The following is a 6,000-nucleotide window of genomic DNA, read 5'->3' as shown; positions in this document are numbered from 1 at the left end:
ATCTTAAGATTCCTCTATCTACAACAAGTCCAAGAGAGTATCTAGCAACCCCATCAAAGTTGAGCTTGAAGCAGCCAGATGAAGGTGATGTCCACTTAGTATTCATTTCGGGCAAGCACTTAGAATCATCAAAGGCTGCAAAAGAGTGTGGGAGATTCCAATGAAAGCAACTTCATTGTCACTAATAGAGGAAGGGTTGGGGGGCAATTTAACCAAAGTAACAGAGATGTTCTCCAAAAGGAGCTTGAAGAAGGATCTGAAAATAGCCTCAGTAGCGGTTTCAGTGTCACAAAAGATCATGTTATTCATCTCCTTCCAGATACTCCAGCCCAAGTGCGGTGGAACTTGCCTCCAAAGTTGTTGAATCAAGGGATTAGGAGTTGACCCCCCCACTCCTGCATCAATTGGGTCAAATCCTCATTCATAGTCTAGTAAAGATTGAGTTTCTAACAAACCATCCCCCAAAGGGTTTTAGCAAAGGTACGATGTAGGAATAAGTGCAATATTTTCTTCATCTGATTTGCACAAAACACATCTGCTAGGAAACTGGAAACCTCTTTTGGAGAGGTTATCTTGTGCGAGGGATTTTTTGTGGAGGGCAGTCCACCAAAATAATTTGATTTTCAAGATGAGATGGGGGTTCCAGATTTGTTTCCACTAATAAGGAGCATTGTTATCCCTAAGAAGATTGTGGTAAGAAGTTTTAACAAAAAAATCCCCACTTGGGTTCCATCTCCAAATAAATTTGTCCTCCCATGGGAAAAGGGATAATCTGATCTTGCCAAGCATGTCCTGCAACTCCCAGGCAGTAGGTGTCAGATGGGGCTAGTCATAACAATAGGTAGAGTGTCCTTCCAAGTGTTATCATAGAGATAGTTGCAAACCCACTGACCAAAGAACTCAACAACGTTAACATGTTAAATAGGGTATTATGTTTTTATTAATATTAGTATTATATACTCTCATAATTAATAATTAGGAAATTGTCTTCTAATATTTGTTTAATTAAATTGACATTTTTATATTAAGTTAAGGTCAATTATAATATTATAGTATTATTAATTATAATATTAAGTGAAATAATGAACAAATTAATTAGAATTGAGACGATTTGATAAGACACTAATTAGTGTTGACATTGGTGATTTTTTCAACCACGATCCTCCCAAATCACTTATGGTTAGGGTTTCATTTCATTTAGAGTTAGGGTTTAATTCGATTTAGTATTCACGTTAGGGTGTAACTTGGTTTATTGTTAATGTTAGGGTACAATTTGTTTAGTGTTAAGGTTCAAGGTAGTGTTTAATTTGGTTTCATAAAAATATATCGACAATATTTTTTACCATAATACTATAAATGTTAAAGTAGATATGCTTGATGATTATTTCTAGCAGAACAATTTTGAAATCATTTGAAAATTAAATTTAATATTGGATAGAATGTGTAAGAAATTTATAAACATTTTTTAAGAAATATTCGATATATTTCTTGAGACACGATAAACATTTAATATATATATTTGCCACATCTCCACTTCATAAATACATTTAAAGGTAGAGAATTTAGAAGATTGTGTATATTATAGATAAATAGATAAAATATGATATGAAAAGTAAAACTATTAGAAATGGAAGTCCTACATATTGTCACGAATTCATTTCATATATTTTTTTTTAAATATGTTTTCTCTTACATTATAACATAAGTGAAACAAAATTGATTTCAGATTACTTTTTTTTTAAATATTATTTCTCTTACATTATAATATAAGTGAAGCAAAATTGAACCCCAAGCCTTATTAAATTATCTAAACACATCATTGAACCCTAACCCTAAACCAAAGTGAATTGAAAATATACATTTAATAAAATGATAAGGCCCCTAACAATAAATCAAAGTGAAGTCAAACCTTAAACCAAATTAAATCAAAATCATAAACCAAATCAAACCCTAACCCATTTGAAGTGGACCACCTCATGCACAACATATGTACTTGTTAGAAGTTTATTTTTGTTTATTGTTACTGTTAGAGTTCAATTTGGTTTAGGGTTAGGGTTCAAATTGGTTTAGAGTTTTGGTTATGGTTTGGTTTCATCTAGGGTTAGGGTTTGATTTGGTTTAATCTAATGATGTTAAAAAATTTCATAGAAGATAACTAATCTAATAGTCTAGTCATTATTAGATGTTTTGGTTTATAATTTGGGTTCAATTTAGTTTAGAGTTCATGTTATTATTTGCTTCAATTTAGGGTTAGGGTTTGATTTGGTTTAGCATTAGACTTATGATAGATTTTGATTTAGGTTTACGATTTGATTTGGTTTAATATCTAGTCAAGATTAGGGTTAGGGATCAATTTTATCTAGGGTTAGAGTTACAATTCAATTTGGTTTAGGGTTAGAGTTTGATTTGGTTTAAGATTTGGGTTCAATTTAATTTTTAATAATCTAAATTATTAAGGTGACAAGGACTAATTTAGTTTATTGTTAGGTTTATGATTCAATTTGATGGTTGGTTTGGTTTGAATTTTCTATAGGGTTAGGGTTCACTTTAGTTTAAGGTTTGATTAGGTTTACACTCAACATTCATTTTGGTTTAATACTCAATTAGGTATAGATTTAGGGTGTCTTTTGGTTTAGGGTTGAATTTTGTATAGGGTTATGGCTCATCTTGGTTTAAGGTTAGGGTTACTATTTAATTTGGTTTCATATCAATTAGTTGTAGTTTTAAGGTTTAATTTGGTTTAGTGTTAAGGTTAGGGTATAATGTTTTTTTATTGTTAATCTTAGGGTTAGAGTAAATAAATTTGAGGATGGGAGTAGATTAGGGTTAGGCTTAAAATTTTAACTTAGGGTTATTATTAATATAGGCACAAAAAATTGCGAGAAAACGTATCCATTAGATCAATTAGGCAATCACAAAACCTAATTCTATCACAAAATTCTCAATCACAAAACAATAAATGAATGCATAAAGAAATCAACAATCAAATGATACTAATCAAATTAAACCAAACTCTATTTTCAATTCCATTATCGTTATCTTTCTTGCTTATGGTATTTTTGAGAATGGCTCTCAAAATTGCATGATACTTGCAGAATATAAGTGTGAGAATTCAAAGATTGTGGTTATTGATTGACCGGTCTTCATTATGTTCAATTATTTGGAACAGTTTATCATGTACTCAACTCGATTAAGGTGCTCAAGAGGTAACTAGCTAACTTAATTGAAGGCTCATTAAATTATCGACTAGGGGCTTATCTCAAAGATGGCACTAGCACTATATGTGCAGTAAAGGGTTTTGGTTCCTATCATTGCATAAAGGAAATGTGTTACCTAAAGAAAACAAAATTGAGGCATAAGAAGTAACTAACCAGTAGTGGTTGTGGGTGCTCATGTATCAACACGGTAGTGGTTGCGGATGCAAAAATCCTACTTAAATTAAACAACTATGTAACTAAAGATGGTTGCAACTGAGTTAACCAACTAAACTAGCTTCATTATTAACAAATTTGAAATAACAACAACTATGAATGAATGTGGGTTATTCTTCTCATGCATGTAAACAAATAACTAAACATAAAAAGGGAGAGTTCCACATTACCTCAAGTAGCCTTCTTAAGTAATTTGGTTCTCTTGCAAGATTACAATACTACTTTTGAAACATTCAACAATTTTTCATCATATCGCAAATGTAGAATAATACCAAAGTAGTTGCAAAAAATATAGATCAAGATATTTTATTCATTCTTATGAAATCTGGTAATGACTAAGTACAAAATAAACTAGAAACTGACAAAATTACTCTTCCTCTTACTCATCAACCAACTGTATACATAAGACAACAAATCTATATTTAAGCACTAAAAGAGAAATTAAACATTAACTATCCTGCATTAACTTCTAACTACCTATCACTCATATAGGCGACCTATTCAATAGAAGGATCAAAACTGACTACATGATTTTTCTATAGAATGAACTCCTTTATTAAATAGTTACAACATATCATAAATGAAATATTCCCATTATTGTGGAAGTGATGGTGCATAAAGATATACTAATTCAAACAACACATGTAATTGGATTGAAGGCAAAGTCCGCAAAGACTCTTCTTCTTCTTCTTCTTCTTGGCTCTATTTTGCTCCTAGTTGTCCCACATGCATGCATATTGAATTCCTTCCTTGGACCAAAGATGACTGGCACAATGAAATTCTCCCTTTCTTCATTCAGGTCCATGCTCTTGTGTCATGTTAGTATCAAAGAGAAATAATAAACACAAAAGCTAGTATTCACAATCATTTAGTGCCAAGCATTCATCAAACACATAGTATATGTATACCATTATGCCATATGTATATATATTATAATCAATAATAATAGTAATCCTTTTAAATATATATAAAGTATAAAATACTCTTAATTGTAGCCTGAAAGTGGTATAAACTAAAGACATCATACTATAAAACCTAGGACATTAGATAAACTCATCATTGATATTGAGAATTGATGTTTATTTTAAATGAGACAAGTTGGTGAGAGATAATAACTCAATTTTATTGAATTTGATTGAAAATTTCACTCATCTGATTGACTCGATCACTAATGTGATTAACTAGTTAGGAAATTTGATTGGTCAATTAGAAAAAGGTGATTTCGGTGGACTAACTAGTTAGTTAGAAATAGAAATAGGTGATTGTTGACTTACAAGTTGAAACTAAGAGTCAGTGGTAGTTACTCATTTTCAACATATGATGTGGGAAATTAAGATGAAATTAAATTTGGAAGAAATGTGAGTTTCGACAACATGAAATTGAAATTGGAATGAGAGGGAAATAAAGTTAATTCGAATTTGGAAATGAAATTCATTTGAAATGAGAAAATTAAATAAATTTAAGAATTTATTTAACTTGAGGGGATATTTTACAGTCATAAATTCTCGAGACTAGGAGGTGTGGACTAACCTAGTCCTCCGCTTTTTGTACCTTGAGAGGCTAAGTCTAATTGTTGTCATCTACTCTACCAAATTCTTTGCTCCCAACTCTTGAATCAATTTCCTGCACATATAATGACAAAAATTTGTTTGTTGACGGGGGTTTTGCCCTAGGTTAAACCTTGATTTAGGAATTAACCTTGAAATTGAAATAATTGAAATGGAATTGAATTGAAGTAGAATGCTTTTCCTTTGAGGGAAAGGCTAGACCTGATCTTAAAATGCTTGAAATTGAACTTGATACCTTGATGAAGCTTTCTTGAATCCTCACACAAGGGTTAAGCATGCCATGTAGAATGTCTTCATAGAATATCGATAATTAATATTTGAACTTGACTTGACTTGATCTCTCCTTCAATGTTTGGTGAATGTTTGATTTCTTGCTCACTTAGACTGGAATTGTGTAATGGTGAAAAATTAGGGTTTCCACCATAGAAGGAAGAAACCACTAATTTATGACTTGGGGACCATTACATTAGGGAAAGATAGGAACTTGATAGATCTAAACCTAAGAGGTCTAAAATGCTAATCAAATTCCAAGGGTGTTGAATGTGCTCTCTTCTTTCCCTTGAGTTGAATTTATTTGTTGAAGATGTTGAAATTAGGGTAAATGGGTTGAAATCGAAGTAATTGTGTGCAAATAGTGAGTTACAATCGTTGAATCTAGCCATGAAGCTTGATCTGAGGAATGTAAGAGGATTCAAACATGTTCCTAGAAGGAGCTCCTAATTTGTCAGGACCAGTGTGACGAACGCTCTAGTCCTCTGAATTTTTCACACTCCAATGGAGGATTGATTTGTCTTCGCAAATAAAGATTATCTTGAAGATCGCAGCTTCGTAGTTGCTTCCTACACATACAAAGAAGGGAAAATGGGTTGGAAATGGGGGTTTGCCTAAGTCAAACCCCAAATTAGGAATTAACCTTGAATGAAATATTGCAAATATTGAAATAAATAATGGAAAGATATACCTCAAATCTGCAATGACTAATAATGATGCTTTGCATCTTG

The sequence above is a fragment of the Cryptomeria japonica genome, chromosome 9, assembly GCF_030272615.1.
Source record: "Cryptomeria japonica chromosome 9, Sugi_1.0, whole genome shotgun sequence".
Classification (NCBI taxonomy): domain Eukaryota; kingdom Viridiplantae; phylum Streptophyta; class Pinopsida; order Cupressales; family Cupressaceae; genus Cryptomeria; species Cryptomeria japonica.
The sequence above is the reverse complement of the archived record's forward strand: the minus strand, read 5'-3'. Positions refer to the sequence as shown.